This window comes from Apium graveolens, chromosome 3 (assembly GCF_009905375.1).
Source record: "Apium graveolens cultivar Ventura chromosome 3, ASM990537v1, whole genome shotgun sequence".
In the NCBI taxonomy this organism is placed as follows: Eukaryota; Viridiplantae; Streptophyta; class Magnoliopsida; order Apiales; family Apiaceae; genus Apium; species Apium graveolens.
In genome coordinates, this window is record NC_133649.1 from 20597840 (window position 1) to 20620199 (window position 22360).

A 22360-nucleotide genomic window follows, 5' to 3' on the forward strand; every position below is an offset into this window, starting at 1 on the left:
TTGTTGTTTAGTTCCCGGCTTGTTTCCGGTTACTGTTGCGATGTTGTTGATTTGGAAGTTTGTTGTGTTATTATGAATGTTTCGAACCATTATTTCAGGTTATCGGAATTATTTATGTGATTTTTGAGGAAATTCGATGAGGCTTTCGTGATTATTGAATTAAATGTTCTGTTTTACAGCAATATCGGTGAAATTGGTAAGGGGACACCCGAAATAATCGGGCACCGACGAATTTTGCCGCCGTCAACGGTGATTTTCGATGAGTTGACGGTGGACTGTGATGAATTAATTCTGAGTCCTATAATTATAAAACAATATTTAATATTTGATTCGTACTATTATTTTCGAATTGTAAATAGTCGGATATAATTATTAAGGTCCGAACTGGAATGCGAATAATAGTAATAATAAAGTAGTTGAATCGGTGATTGGGATTTGTGACGTGGATTCGGTTATGGTATCGGTTGAAGTAATTATTGGATTGTTTGTTGTTGAATTGACGTCGATTGATGTTTCGACGGGTAGTCCGATAAACAAAGGAGATGCTGCCCGATTTTCGGGAAATCAACTATGGAAATGTGGGAGCGTATCCGGTAATTACTGGGACGTCGAGTGAATATATATAATTATACATTAAACTTGATTGTATGTTGTGGTAAATGTTCTGTCCAAAACTCAATAACCCTAATTTCATACAATGACAAGTATACGTATTTTCTGAAAACGAACACTGAACCGATTTTGAGAACGTGAACCCTAGTTGTGGTTTGTCTTATTATAATATGAATAATTACGAGTCGGAATATGCTATCGTATGGGTGGGTGGTTAGCGAGGATATGTCAAGCATAACTGGGTATCTAACATAGAGTATTTCGACCCAGTAGGTTCTAGTCGGAAAACCGAAAGTGGACAATGGACTAAAGATAACCTAGTGGTCAGTCGACGAGACGAGCTCAGTAGAATTTCAACAGAAAAACCTGAGTGTCGAAGTCGAATCCAATGGGATCTAGTGGTTGGACGTTAAAGCCTGAGCGATAGAGTCGGCTCAGAATTGATCAGTAATAATTATAAAGCCCTGTAACACTACTAAAAATATGGCATCAGACATCGGTTCAGAATCGATGTTAAAAATAATCTGAACCGATGTCTTCGCGTGTGATCTTAAATGTCATCAGCCTTTTACATCGGTTAACATCCGATGTCTATTACACTGCTATACATCGGTTTTAAGATTAATTATGATGTCTTTGCGACAAATTTTAGCTTATATTACAGTATTTTTATGTGAATATGAGTATATTATGAGGTATTTATCCATTAAAACATGAAACCTACAAGTTCTAAAAGCCATTTATTAAAATTCTTTCGAACAAACCGATATGAAATGCTAAACCAGACATCGGTTAGTTTAAGTGACCGATGTGAATAGCTGGATCAGACATCGGTTAGTTTAGATAACCGATGTGAAATGTTAGATCAGACATAGGTGAGTTTAGCACACCGATGTGAAATGCTGGATAAGACATGGGTTTCTTTTTCGGAAGTGATGTTAAATCTTGTTGTTTAACATCAGCATGTTTCTCTAACCGATGTTATAGACTCTTATAAACATCATTTATGTTGTAGTAACTGATGTTATATATTCATATAGACATCGGTTCCCATCAACTGATCTATAAACATCAGTTCACAATAACTAATTGATATTAAATTCACTCTTTTTAAATAATATTTTTGCATATTTATTTATACAACCCAAAATTGAAACCATGCAAAAAAAAATCCAACCCAAAAATCAAATCATGACCAAAAAATATGTTATATCTTAGCTATTACTAATATTTCATTTATTTAATACAAAAATATCCAAACTTGTAAACAATATGTATATGGTTACAATAAACAATCTATTTTCCTACTGGGATCATTTCTCTCGTTGCTACAAAAATTACAAAAAGAAGTGTTCAGATGGGTATATAATTACTAGGCTCCCATTCCAACGAAAGGCATAATATATACTGATTAACTTGTATCAACCTGACCAAGCAGCAGTTCGTCTGAAACACACCCAGCAGAGCAGATGTCCAGATGTCTATGGCTGTAGTGTACTCTGTTGCACCAAATATAAGTTCTGGTGCACGATAGTATTTAGAGTAATGTAAGAAATATTTGGGTCTCCTTTTACCTGCATAATTTGACATGGAAATTAATAAATATTTAGCAAAGAAGAAATAAATTTATCCTAACTGGATTTATCAACACTAACTAGAACTTTTGCACTTCCAAAGTTCTTTTTAAAAATGCATATACATAAAAAGGAAATGAGAATGTGTATAAAAGTGGAACATCTTAGATATTAAAATAGAGGGAATGGATAAATATACATAAAGTTATGCAGAGGGAAGGTCATCCTGGTGGAGGGGTATGAGGAAGCATACAACTGTGACATTGTTATCTTTATAGATTTATGTATTACCTGTAATCACCTATCTTCCATCCTATCACAAGAAACAAATTGGAGTTTCCTAGAAGTTGCAGTTTCTTTTGGACCAATTTTAGATTAGGGGGTTGACATACCCAAGTTTAGATCAAGATTGTAATTACTGCCTGCTATAGAAAACAGAGAATGTATCGTCGTTCATCCATGTTAATCAATACTCAGATTGCAGTGAGTTTGCTAGATAAGGAAAAACAAGGATGTTTTTGATGATACTCAGTTGAGGACGAGTGTAAAAATTTCTATAATCTGAAAGATTACCTTGCAGCTTCAACTTCACTGTCAAATAGTCCAAGATAGATATACCTCAGTAGAAGAAATCTTGGTCTCAATCATATCCTCTTCTTACTGGAAGCATAGATTCAAGATTACTAAACATTATTATCAAACAATGCTTATAGGTGGTGTAGTAATCAATGTCCAGGAGTGCCAAGGTGGTTTAAATAATGTGAGATATATAACAATTTCTCACTTCTTGCCATGAAATTAGCCCATTCGAGCTTCCCATCTACCACATTTGTAGCCTCTTGCGAAATCTGTATTTTGGCGTCAGAGTATATGTATAAATTCTTATTTGCCTAGACTCTTCATCTGCAAATAGATGAAATAAGAGTCCAATATCTTACTCATTAAGTGATAAAAGGAACAAAAATTAAACTCTAAATAAAGTGCTAGTGGTATTAGTCTATTACCTCAATGAAAAACTTAAAGATATTGATATGCATTGTGCAACTAACCTGTTTCATATCATCATCATAATCGCTAAGGTTAAAATTGATGTCTGCATCAACACCCCGGAATTTTATTGCAGCACGATCATAAGCTCTAAACATTTAACACGGACAACCACTATTAGTTAACTCAAAAATAACAAAAACTAAGCAAATAAGATCACATAAAAAGGAACCATGGTTAACTAGTTGATAAATAAAAAAGATTACCTAGCCACAGAATGAGCAGTGTCAAATCCACCTAACATTCAAACATACATCAGTGTCTTCTAAAAATAAAAAACTAACAATGAAAATTAAAATCGGCTTGCCTCTTTCTTTTCTGATGGTTTCTCAATGTTGTACCTTCATACACCACTTCACAATACCACTGTAAATCTAAAAGAACCAAAAGAACATGAAGAAGATCCATGCCTTTGTATCATTCTTTATTTTTTAACACCTAAACTTAATAGCAGAACATAATAGAATAAACAAAACTGAACATACAAATATAAATATACACCGACAGATCTATATAAATACACAATGGATATAAATAAAGCCAAAAGAGAAAGAGATATGTTACTGATTGAGGGTTGGTTTAAAGCTCCAAAGCTTTAGACCTATAAACAAAAGCTTCATTAAAATCAAAAAGTAAAATTTTGAAACAAAGTTAAAATTTACATAATCAAATCAAACATTTGCTTTCTCGGCTCAATTTTAAGCTACTAAATTAAATAAGACCACCAATTTCTAGCCCGATTTGTAACGGAAAACTCCTTCACTTTCTTCAAACCATCGTCAATCGCTTTCATCGTGACCAGAATCTAACCTTCACCAATCGATTTTACATAAATCGAAGCTTCCACCAAGATCTAGATAGGGAGACGGAAGAGAGAGGAGAAAGAGATAGTAATAGAGAATACAAAGGTAGAGTGGAGAAAGAGAGAGACAAATCTCGATTCAGTGATTTCGTATTAGGTTTAAATTGGGTTTTACAAGAAAGGAGCGGTAAGAAAGGAGACAGAGAAAGACAGAGAGGGGGAGAGAGAGGGGGAGAGAGAGGAGAGCTGAAGGAGATGAAGCTCGATATTTGAGAGAGAGAATCAGGGTTTTTGAGATAGAGCGGAGGTTTGAGAGAGAATTGCAATCGTGGTCTGAGAGATAGAGCAAAGAGAGAGAGCCGCGAGTTTGAGAGAGAGAGAGAGCCCTGATGTATGAGTAACTAGTGAAGATATTTTTGGAAAGGGGGGAATTAAAATGTGTTAAGGGGGAAATAAATTTTTTGGCAAAAGGGGGGAAATTTTGAGTAGAAAAACAGGGGAAAATGATGAGTTATTTGGTATTTTTTAAAAATTGGTTATAAACAACGGTTAGTATAAAAAACCGATGTCAAAGTGAAAAATGTTTATTTGACATTTTTTGAAAATTGGACACAGACAATAGCTAGTATACATAAACGATGTCAATACTTGGATTTAACATCGCTTTACGAGAAACCGATGTTAAAAGAATTTTTAACATCGGGTGCATTACGTGCCGATGTCTAAGTACCGATGTCGTATGCACTATTTCTAGTAATGTAAGGCAGGTACTCCCGAACTTTTCTTCAAGATATATTGCAAATATTTTCGAACTATTTCATAACATGTTGCTATTATTCAAAATAACTCATGTTTTATATTCCAAGTGCTTTAAACTATTTACCCTTGAACCCTGATTTTTTTTATCTTGAGTCGTTAGCCTTATTCTTTGTAAACCATCCTTTGTTGATCCTCAGATACCACATCACACAAATATGATACTACTCCCCAAATGTATAACTACCAAACACCAAACGCTGGAACAAAATTGTTTGAAAACACAGAAACTTTTATACTCCAGCCATTATTTATAACATCAAAGAACTATACCTTGAAAAATCATTATTTGTCTCATACTTGATCCTTTTACAGACTGAAAATCTGTTTCTTATACATACCCTGATATCCCCTTGAGATATCCATGAGTTTCCTTACGTTCTTATTCAAGTGTTTAACCATCATTGATTATGATCTGGTTTTATCGAATTATATTATTTATCATATTGAACTGCTTTAGAATTGGATATTTTTTATATATATGTGGACCAGATTCGTGGTCAGACCAAATCAATGGTCAAATTAGGACAATGTGTGCCTTGGATCCAGTAATTAGAGCAGTGATGTGTGCTTTGCTCGAGGTTAGTGTGTGACTGATCAGCAGCTTAACCTTGGTTTTAAAACTTAAAATGAATATCCAATTCTAACGATTGCTTAACAATAAACTTGATTCTTCTGAATCATTACATATGAACATTGATTAACCTCAGTTATCACTATTATGACTTGCTGAGCTAGTTAGCTCACCCTTGCGATTCTTTTTATACATTTTACAGTTGAAAATGATATGGATGATAGTAGAGTTTCCCAGTCCAAAGTGCGGGCTAAGGTTCCAGTTTGAGTTGGATTGAGCTAGAAAGGAGCTTCATATAGTAGAAAGATAGTAAGATTGTAAGAATAATTTTGATATCAGTTGTAAATTAAATTAGTTGGGATTTGGTACGTTGTAATAAAAGTTAAGGTTGTGGCTTATTTTCATACTTTAACCTGTTGCGATCCGTATTTATGTAAAGCAGGGTCATTGCAAATAATATTTCTTATACATGTTTATATATTGTGTGTGTTGTGTACCCCAAACTTCTGACCCGGGTTTGGAGGGCGCCACATTAAGGCCTAGTGTTACACAAAATTCCAATTATGTGTGACAATACTAGTGCTATATCTATTGTGGCTAATCCAGTTAATCATTCTAGGACAAAGCACATTAATGTAAGGTGCCATTTTATTAGAGAACATGCTATAAATGGTACCATTGAGCTCATTTTTTTCCAACTGAAAAATAATTAGCTGACATTTTTACTAAACCTTTGGATGAAGCAACTTTCACTAGAGTTGTAGGTGAAATTAGAATGTTAAATTCTTCATCCTAAGGCAAGAACTCAGCTAATGTGTTGCAGCAAATTAATTTCTAGTAAATCAAAATTAATTTGATTTTATTAGAAATTAACTAAAATATGAATTATAGATATTTCGTAAATCTCTGCATATTTATTTTTCAAAAATAAAAATTTAGCTTGGAATTTTTCAATTCTAAGAAAACTGTCAAAATGTTACTTTATATCTTCAATATGTAAAATAAACACAAGACAAAATTAAAATAATCAAGAGCATATAGAGAACTGAGTTCTCGATAAGTCTAATTGACTTATCAACAAGTTATTTTAAGACTTCTCGAGTGAGTTCTCGACAAGTCAATTTCCTGACTTCTCGAGGGACTTCTCGATAAGCTCTATTATAACTTATCAATAAGTCATTGTAGAGTTCTCTATAGGTGTTAATTCATAGAGTTCCCTACAAAGTACATTTAGACTTAAAAATAATTCAGAACTGAAATAATTTAAAATTCAATAAATAATTTTGGTAAAAATGCTCTTGATAAATTCATTTGGATTTATTAAAATAAAACTTAGAAATAATTCAGTCCATTTTAGGAAGGAACTCCTAGACACTCTCGTCTTGATCCTTTATGACAGACTTTATGACAGATATGGGCTAAGTATTAAAATGACTTCTCGATATGTAATTCCTTTTTCAAAATGACTTCTCGATAAGTTTACTCCAAACGTCTATTTTTGAGTCCTCGATTAGTCATCCGCTTTTCCTATAAATATTCAGACATCTCGATACACATATACTTACACCTTCAAGAACTCTAAGTGACCTCATTTTTTCAATTCAAAACCGATTTCTCTCATTTCAAGTTCTTTCTAACCAATTTTTCTTACCCATTCACTCTTACTTAGCAACAATCACACTTAATATTGTTAGAGCTACAATCCCAGAGAAAGGAATCAACTATCTCGCTTTTACTGATGCTAATCAAGCCCCTGGCAGTTTCAAGGGGTTTTTGAAATATTTGTCTGAATCCTATCTTGCAGGTGCTTTAACTACTAACCCGGTCATGTACTTGGATGTTCTGCATGAATTTTGGACAACAACTGTGGTGAGAACTGTTATGAATGACAACTCTGTGTCTTTGGTGGTAACTTGCACAATTAGAGGCCAACAGATAGAGTTCAATGATAAAGATGTGAATTCAGCTTTGGGTCTTCCAACTGCAAATCTAGTGGAGATGCCAACACAAGATGAGTTAGCTGAGTTCATAGATTTCATCAATTATGATGGAAGAATCAACCTGGTCAGTTTGAACAGAACAAACCTAAGCAAGGAATGGTCCTTTGTGTTTGATTCTACAGTAAGGGCCTTCACATGCAGGAAGACAAGATATGACAACATCCCAAGTGTGGTGCAGAAGCTGGTGTTCTCAATAGCCCACAACAGATACTTGAATGTTGGTCTATTGATCCTGAAAGAACTTCCCAGCAGGATAACTATGCCCCAATCTGCTAGAGGTAAGGAAATTTTATTTTCTAGATTTATTATGTCTACTTTGAATCATAAAGTATCAGACATATATTTGTTGAATGGTATAGACAGCTCTAAAATAGGCAATTATAAGCAAGTGTCCAAAATTATATTTGGTTCACTTACTACAAAGAATAAGGTAAATGTGAGTCTGAAAATCACTCCATTCATGATGGAGAGGTTTAAGACTTACCCTTACCTTATGTCTGACATGAGATCAAATGCACAATCTAGTATACAGCTATGGTCCCTGAACCTGTAGAAGCTCAAATACATGAAAACCAACAGGGCTTTCCCAAGCTGAGACCACTTCTTCAAAACTAATAGCAGCTAGGAAACCAACCACTTCATCATCTCAAAAGGGTGAAGTAAATAAAAAGAAGAGAACGGAGATAACCCTTACTGTAATGAATGAGAGTGGTGAGGTTCTAATACAACCTGAGTCACCCTTGGTCAGAAAAACAAAGAAGGCTAAACGAACTGAGTGTACCACTCAAGACACCTATGTATCCTCCCAAAAGGATGCAGTTGTAAAAATGGGGTTAAAATATATTCTAGAGACATCCTCTCAAAAGGATGTTTCTATTGAAAATAGCATTCTCCTCAATGCATCTTGTAATGAGTCTGCACCTGCACTAGATCCAATTCTAGAGTATGAAAGAGGAAATAAGGATGACACACACAATGAGAGCACATCTTTTGAAGCTCCCTTATTCACTCAGGGGGAGCTGCCAACACTCACTCATGATCAAACTCTACTTATCTCACAAATTTCTTCTTCTCATAATGTGCTTGAATCTAATTCTCAAGTACAACCCCATTCAAGTGACTTGGTTCAAGAAATCTTGATCACCACCCGGACACCTCATTCAGATGGTGAGAGGCTACTAGTTGGGGTAGACCTTGATGACACCATCAAAACCATGGAGGATTCATCAGTTTTTACTAAAGACCCTATGGAGATCACAAATGCACCTTCATATGCAAATACGCCTTCACAGGATGTAAGGTTTGAGGGTTGTACTCCTGAGGAGGAGCGATCTAAATCCTCTCCAATTCAATTGGAGGTTCTTATTTCAGGAACAACTCCTCTCAAAACCCTGGCTGAAATTTCTCTGACGATTGAAGCTGAGAGTACAATCGCCAATGATCCTGTCATATAGGAGGCAAGAATAACACATTTAAGTGACAGTGTGGTGCAAGACACACAAGGGTTTGAAGTTGTTGCAAATGGCAGTAGCACATTCAAATCCCTACCAATTCAAATGGAGGTTCCCACAACTGGTGAGGTACAACACCTTGTCATAACCAAAGTGCAAACTGCGAGTTCAACTGTGACTCCTGTCACAGGTGTTCCTGGCTCCTCACATATCCAAACACCTGAACCCTCAACTTCTCAACCAACTCATATAGTCTCTAACTGGCTACAAGAAGATACACCTCAATCTAGTCATGAAGATTTCAGGGTTGATCAACTAGCAGGACTTGCACAGATCTCTCAACAACTCCTAATTTTAGATATGTCTAACCAGGATTACCAGGCCATAATGCTCTCATATCAAATAGATGTCCAAGAATAAAAAGATAAAAATTATTAATGAAGCTGAACAAGATGGCAACTGTGATGCTTGGCTGAACAAGGACTAAAATCTGGAGATGGAGGCTGTTTTATCTAAATTCAGGGAGGATTATCTAACCATTTTGGGAAGCAATGCTAAAGCCTTAACTCCTGTTGAAGGTTATGATGTAATCAATGAAGTTTCCAAAGCCCAACTCAAAAATTTCCATCTCTTTGGAAGAGCTCCAACTTACAGTCTTCCAATGAATCACTCACAGCTCAAGTGCATGCTCTCACCTCATTGGTGCAGAGTCAATAGACATATATTCAAACCTTAGTAGACTCCCACAAGTACTTACAAATACAAAATGTTGTGGCTTTGGGAGCTATCATGGGCAAGCTTAACATATCACTTCCTGCACTTCCAGAAGCCGTGAGGCCTAAAATTCCTACTCCCCTTCTCATGCCTGCCAACAAGACTAAGGGGGAGATAGAGGCTAGGCTATTAAGATCATCTACTCAAACTATCCAAGCTACTGAAAAGAGCAAATCTCAAGAAATTGATATTGAAATAGAGAGGCTTATTAGAGCAACTGGGGACCTAGTCTGAGCAGGGAATTTGATGAATTGCTCAAGGCTCTCAGGGCTTCTCTCAATAATAATTTCTTCACCTATAAAAAGGCCTTGGACAGGATAATAAATTCTATAAGGGTGATATTAGTGACAAAGGATAGTTTTCAGGAGAAAATAATTGTGATCAACATAAATGACTCAGGGGTAGACATGCGTATGCAGGTGTCCCTTAACTATCTTTCAAGAAGGGCATCTGAGTTGGACATTCTGATTAACAAAGTCAAAAGAGTGATTCCTGAAGACACTCTCTTGTTAAATGAATTGAAAAATACTCAAGTGGCTGCTTTTCCAGAAACATATTTACAGCCAAGCAAGGGAGTGACATACATTTGTCCTATCACCAAATATTGCAAACACTTTCAGATCCCTAAGCAATGTGTCATGGCCAACAAAAAGCTAATCATGATTTTGGAGACTGAGTTAAAAGTAAAGCAAAATAAGACTGTTGAAGATGAAGAAATGATTAAGCTGTTGGGGAGATATCTGAGAAATCCTGAAGCCAACTTGCCTAAAACTCAAATCAATAATGATAACTTGGATGATGATGAGCAGAAGAAAGATGATCAAAAACCTTCTGACTCAAATCCAAGTCAATCCTCTAAGGCAGCTGGAAGTAAAGATAAGAAGAAGGAGGAGAAAAAGAGAGGTGAGGAGAGAAGAAAAAATAAGAATGAAGACAATTCAGGACCACACCAACAACCCTAAAAATCCAAATTAACCAAGCTCAACCCTCTATGCCAACAAACTCAAACGTCAAACCACCTTAAACCTCTAAGCCTAAATATGTGTACAAACAGATTGCTAACTCCTTTCTAAAAATACCAATCACCTCAAGCCAAATATTTCTCAAGAAAATTACAAAGCTACCTTATGTCAAGCCATCACTCAAAGTTCATTACAAGTCTATTAGGAAGAAACCTAAGAAAGTTCAAGTTACTGAGAGGGCCATCTGGAACTATTTCAAGCAAAGTGATTTTCTACCTCTAAATTGGTGCAACTCAAATGAAGACTACTTTCAACAACTAGCTGAGAAAATAGTCAGAGTTTGGGTAGTAACACTAAGAGAATTAAGAATCTAATATGAGGATGGGTCTTTCACATTTCTTGTCTGCAACTTAATGGATACATTTTCACCCACAAAAATCAAAAGAGTGATAAGTCTACTAAAGGACAAGAACACTGCAACCAGGGCATGGAGATTTATTTTAGCTGAATGGTTGATTGTGAGGGAGGAAAGGAGAGTAAGAAACAAGGCTGAATATGAGAAGAGGAAGATAAAGTATGATGAGAAAATTGAGGTGTACATTAAAAGATCAGAACAACTTAAGGCAAAAGGGATGAGCAAAATCTCCAAAGATGGAAGATTTCTAAATGTCAAAGATGGCACATTTTCAAAGTTTAGGATTGATTTGCTGAGTGACTATCAAAATCTTGACAGACTCAAACTTGTGGAAGCTCTAAGAGGGACACCAATAGTAGAGGAACTTAAAATTCTTGTATATTTAAAAAAGAGAAGATATGTGTGCCTGTTTAACTCATGAAATCATCTGAATGTATAAATTTTGTATTTGTGTCAATATTTATGTATTAGTTTAATTTTCCATTTTAGCTTGGGGTTAGTCTTGTTAATAAGCATGAATTTATGATAAACAATCTTCTCAGAAATTGGGGGAGATTGTTGTGCAAGACCAGTCTTGCTTTAAGGAGGACTGATCTATATAATGATGGAGGTGAAGTAGGCACTCCAAGTATAATCTTTGAATTTGATAAACAGATGAGGTGGAGCAGGCACTCTAAGTATAATATAATGATGGAGAAAATGTTAATGTAGCTTTAGATCCCGATGAGAATCTTGATGAGCTTTTCTTTCCTGAAGACATGCCTAAACATGAAAAACAAAAGAGATTAGCTAAGCTTGATATTAAGAAAAGTAGAAAGTTTTCTGATGCAGAATGGAATTCTAACTGGAAGGATGTTTCTTATCCTATCTCTGTTGTTAATGCTTCTCAACATCTGGAGAGAGCAGAGCATTGTAAATTCTGATATTCTGACACATATCAAGGCTTCTACATTATTGATCAAATTAGTTCTACATACTCAGTATTAGTCTAATACTCAACTTGGTTAACTCAAGGAATTCTTTCGTGAAACCAAGCTGACCACAACCAAGGAAATCCAGAAGCAATTAGAACCCATCATTGCTAGACAGGACAAAATGGAAGCCAACCAAGTTAAGTTGGAAACTACTCAAGCTAAAATGTCCAGTCAATTGGACAAGGTACAGAAGTCTATGGAGCTCATTGTTTCCCTCCTACTTGGTTATGAAGCCAAAGAGGGGGAGAAAGTGTTGAAATCTAAATGCAAGCAGCTCCAGTTAAAATATGTTGATGACAAGGATGGTCCTGGTGGTAATGGTAAAAAGAATGAGCTTGTTTTAAGGAAACAAGGTGGAGATCTGATTAGTTCTAGTGGTACATCTAAAACCACTAGTCAATTAAGACCAAGTGGAGAAAGGAGGAGATCTGGAAGAAAAGTCTCAAAGAGAGTGCAAAGTCAAGAACTGACAGTGGCTAAATCTCAAACTCTAAAAATCACAAATGTTGATGAAGACCAAGGCATTCCGGAGATAGAAGCTGGTGTTGAAGCAAGTCGGTATCTACACACTCTAAAAGTAGAAGAGAAGGGAAAAACTCTATTCTACAAGGATCCAAAGATTCAAACATTTGATTCTAAGGCAAGTAGAAGAATATTTGAAAGAGAAAATCCTGGAGTTGACATGGAACAGCTTAGGCTTTTAGAGGAAGAATACAAATCTTTGAAGTCAGCAAATACTGATGTTGTCTTACCTTATAAAGTATTCTTTGTAGCAGACCTACAAAAGGTGTGGTAATCAAGAAGGTCAGTCAAACTGATCCTGAAGGGATTTTAAGGTCTCAAGCAATTTTAAATGCTGATAGGAGTTATAAGGGGAAGGAGAAGATTAGTGAGAAGTCAAAGCAGAAGCCTAAAACTAAATCCAAGAAGAAATCAGCATCTAAGGTTTCAAATCTCAAATACTGATAGATTCAATCTATTCAGTAGTAGCAGCTCATGATCATGCTGATGATCAAAAGACTCTAGAAGATGAAGCTAATCAACTCTACAAAAGAAGAAAGATGATTCCTGGGGCTGATTGGGCTGAGAAATTGAAGTTGATAACAATCTCTGACAATGCTCAAATTATAGAAGAAACAAATGTTGAAGCTCAACCAGTCACAACCTCTGTTACTACTCAAGTTGTTGACATTTGAATTAAAATACAAGCTGAAGTCATAAATCCTGATTTAGAGGACTTAAACTCTGATATGCCAGAATTAACCTTTGAAGAAAAGAAGAAGCTACTATGGAGAAGCAAGACATCTGCACTAATAAGAGATTCTTCTGAGACTATAAATAAGATCTATAGTGGAAACTCCCAGTCTAGAAGAGCTGGTAGAAGAAGTAGCTTGGGTCTTCCAAATGATTAGACTTATATTTCCGATGCTTTGATTCTAAGGAACCCTGGAAATCTGACAGAGATTGGTGATAATACAAAGCTTGAAGATTTGAAAAAAATTAAATCAGTTCAGATTATAAATGATCTAGTTTGTGAAAAGCTGATCTATTTTCTGGAATCTGGAAGAAGGTTAAGGTTCACTCAAGAGCATCCGAAGAATGAACCATGGCAGGAATTGAAATTAATCACTACTTTACTCAAGGTAACCAACTCTATTACTGCTAGATGATCTGAATTTTTGAAGAACTTAGTATACATGAAGCATAGAGGAATGGCATACAAGTCTAATTATATTCCAAAATATAGTCATGAATATGGACATATTGTTGATATGCCTGTTGGAGGAGCCAAAGTGGTTAAGTCTCTAGGAAGAGAAGTTCATTATTTTAATCATGATGGAAAGAAGATTATATTTCTAGAGCTGGATAATTTGGCACTTGGAGAATCAAATCTACATGACCTCAGAGCTGTTGTGTATCAGAATGATGAATCTACAGAGGAGCTTAAGGATATCAAACATCAAATGTAAATGTATGTAAATGTTCTTGAAAGTCAACTATTCAAGAAATTCTTTGATGAAGCTACTGATTGTACTGAAGTTTAAGACTGAAGATAAAGTTTGGAAGCACTGATTGTAAGATAGATTATTTGTTTGTATTTCTGTATTTAGATAGTTTTGACATCTTCAATTTAGAACTTGTCCATATTTCATAATGCACAAATTGGGGGAGATTGTTAGAATAAATTGATGATATCGGCTTAAAAAGTATCAGAGTTTATTATCAGCATTTGATATCAGAGTTTAGCAGAAGGTGATGTCATCGACATATGTCATCAGTATTTGCTGATCAGTAAATGACATCAGTATTTAGTCACTACAGCTAAAGATCAGGAGATATCAAAGATGGAAAGGATTTGCAGAATACAAGCCAGTGAAGGACTTTACTTCTAGTAGCAATCAAATTAAGGATATGTTTTATGATTCTTTATTGTAATAGAATATGATCCTTATTTGATTGTGTAGTTGTGCAGTATATAAGCACATATAAGGTTAACACTTTATGTGTCACGTATTGATATATTTTTTGTGTAACCTAAAAACTCTCAAGGATATATGTTCATCATTTGAGAGATTAGTTTGTAAGCAGTTTTTATCAATCAATGGAAAACTGTTTATCCTGTTGAGTGATTATTTCGATTTATCTGCATAAACTGTATTCACCCCTCTCTATAGTTGTATTAAGTACCTAACAAAATGTATCCACATATACATACATCTTTTTTCATATTCTTTCTGAAAAGTGTCCTTCTTCTTCGCTTGATTGATTACACATTACAATTTTTACGTTGGAAAACCGTTAACACACCACCATTATAAAATTATATATGTTAATGGTATGTACATAGAAGAAAATATGTGAGATTTATTGTTAAGAAGGGATGTAAGAGGAAAAGGAGAAAGTATACATAAATATAGCACATTACACATTTGTTAAAAGGGTAACTAATTGGATAAAGTTAATCACCAATACTGAATATGGTTATTCTCGTTACTGTTAATTAAAAATCCAATACTTTTATCATTTTTTCATTCTGAATAGAGAAAAAGACAGAATCATAATTCGTAAATTGATTGAATTATACTGTATAGAATGTGACGGTTATTAAATTATGATTTAAGGTTACATGGTTACATACACATATTTTGTGTACGATTCGACTTTTTATGATTAAGATTATTGAATTAAAATAAATAGGTCCTTAAAATATTTCTTGTGCAGAAAGTAGTAGTATATAATATGTTAGTGGTTAAAAGAAGGAAGAGGTCTCCGTATTTTTCTTCTAATTATCAAAATTACGGGCCTAAAATTTCTTGTAATTTGATTCATTATCAATAATATATCCCTTTCGGTTTAAAAAAAATTGTATAGTCTGTGACTGATTTCCAATTAAAATATTCATGTATTAATAAATATTTTTAATTCGAAAATTTTATAATATACATAATATTAAAACACATAATTCACGTATTTAACTATAAATTATATAGTACCTTAGCTAAATGAATAGAAGAAGAATTTAAAAAGAAAAATTTTCAACAAAATATGATTAATGATCCAAGTTAAGGAATGATTTAAAATAATTTATAATTTTCTGATTACTTAACTGCATAATTTGAATATATTATATTAAAATAGTAGTTATTTTTATAACAAAATTATGATTTATTTTCAATATTTTTACAAAAAGTATGCTAAATAAGTAGAAATCAATGAATTAAAGATTTTTAGAATTTTAAACTTATTTAACAAACAAATTTGTAGTTAATAAAATAAATAGATATAAATTTATACCTAAATATAAAAGTTAAATCAAACTAAAACTAAATACTTATCCTTGAGTAACTTTTCTAACCTAAAACATATTTCCAAAATCTTTCCTAGGTAGATTTGGATACGAGTCTATGCATGCCTATATATAATGCAACTACGGTCTGTAATTTCTTGTTAACGTCTTCTTAGAGGCACCAAACAGTGTTCGCAGTCGAGTTTCTCTTGAAACGCCGTAAGTTAACCTAGTTTACCGTGAGCAGGTATTATGGTCAATATTTGGTTTGTACCCGGCTTTAAATTCGATCCGTCCGACAAACAGTTGTTGGATTGCTATCTGAAAGCCAAAGTTTTTGGTAAAAAACTTCCTATTGATTGCATTAAGGAGAAGGAAATTTACGGTCCAAGAGCCAATCCATGGGAGATTTTCAATGACTCATCAATTCAATGGATTACGGGAAAGCACGAGCTCGAAAAGGTTGTTTATATATTTGCTAGTTTGACAAAGATAGCAGCTAATAAGGAATCATCTGGTGTACAAGGGAATGAACATAATGTTAGGAAAGCTGGTTGCGGCTTGTGGCATGATGAAACAGGTCGTAGCCCGATCATGGAGGGTAAAAAACTTATTGGGCATAAGAGGATGTTAGTTTTTCAGATTAATGATATTAATGGTTTAGGTGATGGAGTTTGTTTGAATAAGGTTGGTTACTGGAAGATGCACGAGTACTTTTTACCCGGTTTTGAGAATTATGTGGTTTGTCGTATTACTTTTGATGGATCAAAAAAGACCAAGGTTATCAAAGCTGGTTCAGGAACACGTGGTAGTGGTACTAAGTCTAAAGCTGAAGCCAACACGAAAAACGCTACTTCTATCTGTACTACTAAGGATGACAGGGGAGAAGCCGTGTTGATTCAGAGTTCGCATATATTTAGAGGATCCGGAAAGGAGGTCCCCCCAAATCATGATTCAAAAATAGTCAATAGTAACTATACAGTTGAAGGTGGAAGAGACTTTAGTTCTGGATTAAGTTATGAGAATCAGAGATGTTATGAAAAGAATATGCTGGCCTCCATGAATTCTGTTTGTTGCTTTGATTCTGATGGTCAGGGTTTAAATCTAAACAAAGGCTTGCCACGATATGATGATGGGATCAGAGTTGAAGGACAACAATGTCAGGGATTTGCAGGTAACGATGATCAGAGACTCAGCTCTGAAGAAGAAGCCCAACCAGTGAAACGTACGAGCGGGGATTTTGGAAACCAGCTGGGGACAGCATCATCAGATTTCAACAGTGGGCCTGATGATGATGTATATTTGGACTTGGCTGATTTATTTGATGGTTATGACTTCTGGTCGGATATGGATAATATTTTGCAGAATGATGTATCTATGGACTTGGGGAATTTGGTTGATTCAGAAAAGGAAATAGAGAAATTTCTTGGGCAAGTTGACAACAATGTGTTGGAGAAGCAGCAAGAGCAGCAGCAGCCTATGCAAAACATGAGTTGCATGTTGGGGAAAAGGGAATCATTTGAAGCTCCAGAAAATTATTCAGGACCTAGTAAAAAGTCTCGCATCTGATTATTACTTGAGGTGGCTGGACGAATATGTACGTGCTGAAGAGCCTAATGATTTTCAAACTTGTGTACTGATTAATTCTCTCACTAGATTATGTACTTAATTTAGCCTGTTTTATATTTTATGACTAATTTGTTTATTTGCTTTCTAAATCAAGGGTACAAGACATTGTTACAATAAAGTTCTTGTATTATAAATATGAAGTTCTTGTATCATATGAAGTTAGATTTTGTTGTTTTAATTTCCGAGTTCTTATATTCTTGGTACAATTTTTTTATGAAACTATCAATTATTTCAGTAAAATAACTTGTGTAGATTCAGCTTGTAAAGTTACATAATTTCGAACACAGATAACTTGTCTAGAATTTAGCATGTTAAGTTACATAATCTCGAGACATCTAGCAAAACTGTATTTTTAACAATAGAGTTATCCTAATTAACTTTGAGCTCCAGAATACATATTGCAGCCTTGAGATATTTAGTTAATCATTTTAGTTCAAATATATAACTTATATTTTCTGATATAGAAGAACTTTTGATTCTCCTACATACTAAACCTCCATGGCTTCATACATCAGTTAAATACGAGTAGGAAGGTCTAGGAAATTTTGATAAATTTTTAGTAACAAAGATCCTTACTCTGAACAAATTAAACAGGATAGATAGATTACTTGAACACATTACACAAGTCCAGTGCATATGAAGAACTCAGCATGGCCTGAAGACACGGATAGGTCATTAATAGAACCACCGTCAGGTGGTCTGCTCTCCACATGTGAGTCACGGTAGACAAAGGTATGTATATATGAAGATTGTACCTTTTAATCGACTGCATTACTCAATGCTACTGGAGTACTGGTACTCCAATATTTTTATGCTTTTATGCGATTTCTGCTCTTACCTATTCTTGTTAGAACTAACTCATAGTTTTGATAGTTGCGTGAAGCTATAACCATTGCAGAATATTGTGCTTATTTGACTGTTGTTGGCAGCTTAAGAGCATTTATACATTCGTTGTTTTTAGAAACCATTATTTTTAGAAACTTCAATAGTAAAACACTTGTGTGTTTAGTTATTCGACCAGCAATCTATTTACTGATTGAAACATTTATTTTTGTGAGAAGAGTAGTCTTTGGACTAAAGCAAAAGATATGAAATTGAAACTAACGATGGGAACTTGTTTTTAGAACTGGGCAGCCCTTATTATTACGTGTTTCTAAAACCGGGCACCAGTTCATCAACACCATGTTGATTTATTATTATGATGATTATTATTTTTCTGGAAATTTGCAATAAGCTAAAAGTTATAGAAACTTTAACCAAGACTCAGCTGAAAAAAAACCCAAAAGGAAAATAAATTCGAACACTTGGCACTTAAGGAACATATATTACAATTTACTTGAAACTTCAAAAGAATACAACTCCAAGAATCAAGAATTCAACATGTAGATCAGGGGCTACAAGGCCATTAGCTAATTAACATTCTACATAACATGCTTATAGAAACGCAAATAAAACAGAAGTTTAAGCCATCTTCAATATCCTGTTGTTCATCATCACCGAGTTAAACTCCTGCTCCATCATCAACTCCGCAGCCTTTTTCAATTGTCGACAAGCCATAACAACAGCATCAGCGATGACAACAGCATCATCGGATTCGAAAAAGCTAGCAGGCTTCAAAACAGGACCAAGAAGCAGAAGAGTAGAACAAGGCTTGACTCCAAGTTGAGATATAGACAAATCATTACCATCTTCATCAAAATAATCTCTCATTCGCATTGAAGGATTACGAATAATCTCTTGATAGTCGAGACCATAATCCAGCCCAAGATACAACTGCTGAATCATGGGTACAATTACCCACTTCTTTCCAATCTCCTGTTTGAGTGCTGGTAATGTTGTACAAGTTGTATCAACATCCAGTTTCAAAAGCACATCATCCCACAATGTTTTGATGAAGACCATGATTGTTACCTTGAACAGAATATCTAAAATATGAAGATGAAAAAAAGAAAGGGTTTGCAGAGAGCAAGTGATAATCTGATGATGAGATAGTGATAATTCACTTTGTTAACTTGTGCTTATGCACCCATTATATAGGCATGACCTCTGTATCCTAAATCTAGTCGAATTTGTAATCGTCCTAAACCTCGGTCTGATAGGATAGGATTTATAATAGCTTACCGCTGATGCTTGGGCGATGCTTGGGCCCCAAGCTTACGAATATAAAAAAGTTAAAAACAACACCCGCCCGCGGCCCGTGTCACTTATTAATTAATTAAGGAGAAATTAATAAAAATACTATTTTTTCTAAATTTGTTTTATGATTTTATAATTTTTTAAAATAATTAAAAAATACGACTCACAACAAAAAACAACCACATATGCAACTTTTTTGAAAAAGTGTTGAATTTTTTTTGGTTGAATTTGAGTTCGTGTCGAGTTGCATTCAAGTTTGCAATGGGTTTAAAAATCGTATTTTTGTAAAAAAAAAATAAAAATCGTATTTTTGCAAATTAAAACATAAAAAAAATCATAATTTTGTAATTTTAAAAAAATACTTTATTTTTTGAAAAACCTCTTAATGAATCAGTGTAAGGGTGTGTTTGGTGTTGTTCCGTGAGTTTAATACATAACTATATTTTTTTTATAGTTACAAACACTAAGCCTCAGGTTCGAACTCGAGACATCTATTAGGGAGGTCAAGAACTGGAACCACTGTATCAACTCACGCACAATTGAATAACTATATTTAGTTTTATAGTTCTAATATATGTTTAAAAAAAACTCAACTCTAGTGCACAACTATAACCAAACTTGCTGCATCATCAAATAATTAATAATAAAATTCAAGATGATTCACTTTAAATTAATAATAGAGCTATAGAACCGCTAAGGGTAAAACCTGATATAGAACCAAGAGACTCTGATCCGGTCGAGGTGGTTTTCGGTTTAGCTGCTTAATGCCTAACCATTGAGTGCTCATGAACACCTACGTGTATATCGGAAATTATCCATTGAGTGCCTAACCGTTGAATGCTTAGGAGCAACATATAAGAAATTTCTTAAAATCTGGTTCGGTTCCATTATCACACTTTGGTGAATATGTGTCTAGTGTAGTGCAGGGAGGTTCATAAAACTTATCTCTAGCCTGTTGCAAGACAACAATATCATTTTTATGGTCAAATAACTTGAAGTACCGTGTAGTTAGCTATTATTGCAGCTTCTCATATCAGATTTTTTTTCTCTTCAAGTGTAGTATTCTAACATTTCCAACAACTTTTATAATTTACGGTAGGCCAGATAAATCCAGAATCCTCCGGAGTGAAGTATTCAATGAACTTCTAGGAGGTAGACTCCACCTGAAATTAAACCAAAAATTAAAAAAAAACTCAACTATAGTGCACAACTATAGCCAAACTTGTTGCATAATCAAATAATTAATAATAAAATTCAAGATGATTTACTTTAAATTAATAATAGAGCTATAGAACCACTAAGGGTAAAACCTGATATAGAACCAATAGTTTAGCTGCTTAATACTTAACCATTGAGTGCTCATGAACACCCACGTGTATATCGGAAATTACCCATTGAGTGCCTAACCGTTGAGTGCTTAGTAGCAACATATAAGAAATTTCTTGAAATCTAGTTCGGTTCCATTATCACACTTTGGTGAATATGTGTCTAGTGTAGTCCAGCAAGGTTTATAAAACTTATCTCTAGCCTGTTGCAAAACAAAAATATCATTTTTATGGTCAAATAACTTGAAGTACCGTGTAGTTAGCTATTATTGCAGCTTCTCATATCAGATTTTTTTCTCTTCAAGTGTAGTATTCTAACATTTCCAACAACTTTTATAATTTACGGTAGTCCAGATAGACCCGGAATCCTCCGGAGTGAAGTATTCAATGAACTTTTAGGAGGTAGACTCCACCTGAAATTAAACTAAATTGCATTGGCAAAAAGTTCATTACAGGGGCAATTATCAAATGCAAACTACATTCATTATTTAATATGCACAATAATTCCATCAACCATAGTTAATTAAGGATAACAAATGACAAAAAATCGTCACTGAAAAATAACAACTTAGATTAATTGCAAAGTCACTAACTCTGAAAATTTTATATATTAAATAAAATTTCACCAAAGCATAAAAGACAAAGAAAAGATAACAAGTTTTGTCCAAGGGATGAGGCATCTTGAACAATGAGCCATATCAAATGAATTTGAGGGAAAAGGAAAACGATGTGTGAAAGCAGTTTCTAGAATCGCAGGAATTCCGCGTTGCAGAATAAATTCCCTCAAACTCATCAAAAGCATGACTTGTGAATATCTGGTCAATCATTATCTGCACATTTGATAAAAATATGAGTTAACATTTGTTGCACTATACTATAAATCCAATCCTACAAACTCCCAAAATCAGGTACAACATAAAAAACAAAACAAATATATCCTGGATATATAATTTAACGCAAATATTTTGAGGAACATGTACTCATATGAAATATACAATGATAAAGTATAAACTACCTCATGCAGCTGAAAACCAAGCTAAGAAAACATCCAAAATTATATTAGGCTAACAGTTTGTTTTAAGAGAGTGCTTTAAATATGATAATATTTTAAAAGAACGCGTATCAATATATCATGCCTTGCCACACTGACATTTTCAAGTTTAGAAATAGTAATACTAACAGTTCTTCGACGTTCTTTTTTCTTTGTTGCAGCATGATTATCCAATATGCGAGCATACATATGTGTTTGATTGTTAGAGTAAAGAGTCTGAAAATTTAATAGCCTTAAAAATGACTATTCGAAGTGATATTGCTCCTGATAAAAATATTGGAATTTGATTTGCATGTTGAATTACATTAACAAAATTTATTATTTAGCAATCAAAGCAAATGAACATTTAAAATAAACATAATTGTAAACTTAAGTATAGTGATAACATATTATTGAATTTTGTTTCAACTGGTTATCTATTCGTACAAATT

The 22360-nt window shown here is 34.2% G+C and overlaps 1 long non-coding RNA gene across 3 annotated transcripts; it reads right to left on the reverse strand.

Moving 5' to 3' along the window:
• Positions 1-1831: 1831 nt before the first annotated feature.
• On the reverse strand, positions 1832-4455 carry LOC141711932 (uncharacterized). Of its 3 annotated transcripts, none has more exons than XR_012571485.1 (7): positions 3541-4455; positions 3440-3470; positions 3236-3323; positions 2971-3089; positions 2760-2846; positions 2478-2608; positions 1832-2186 (listed from the first exon to the last, which is right to left on the reverse strand). It is a non-coding gene; the product is annotated as an uncharacterized LOC141711932 (long non-coding RNA). The 3 variants fall into 3 exon arrangements; XR_012571486.1 differs by having other exon boundaries at positions 2478-2611; XR_012571484.1 differs by lacking the exon at positions 2478-2608 and having other exon boundaries at positions 3541-4450.
• Between the last annotated feature and the right edge of the window lie 17905 nt (positions 4456-22360).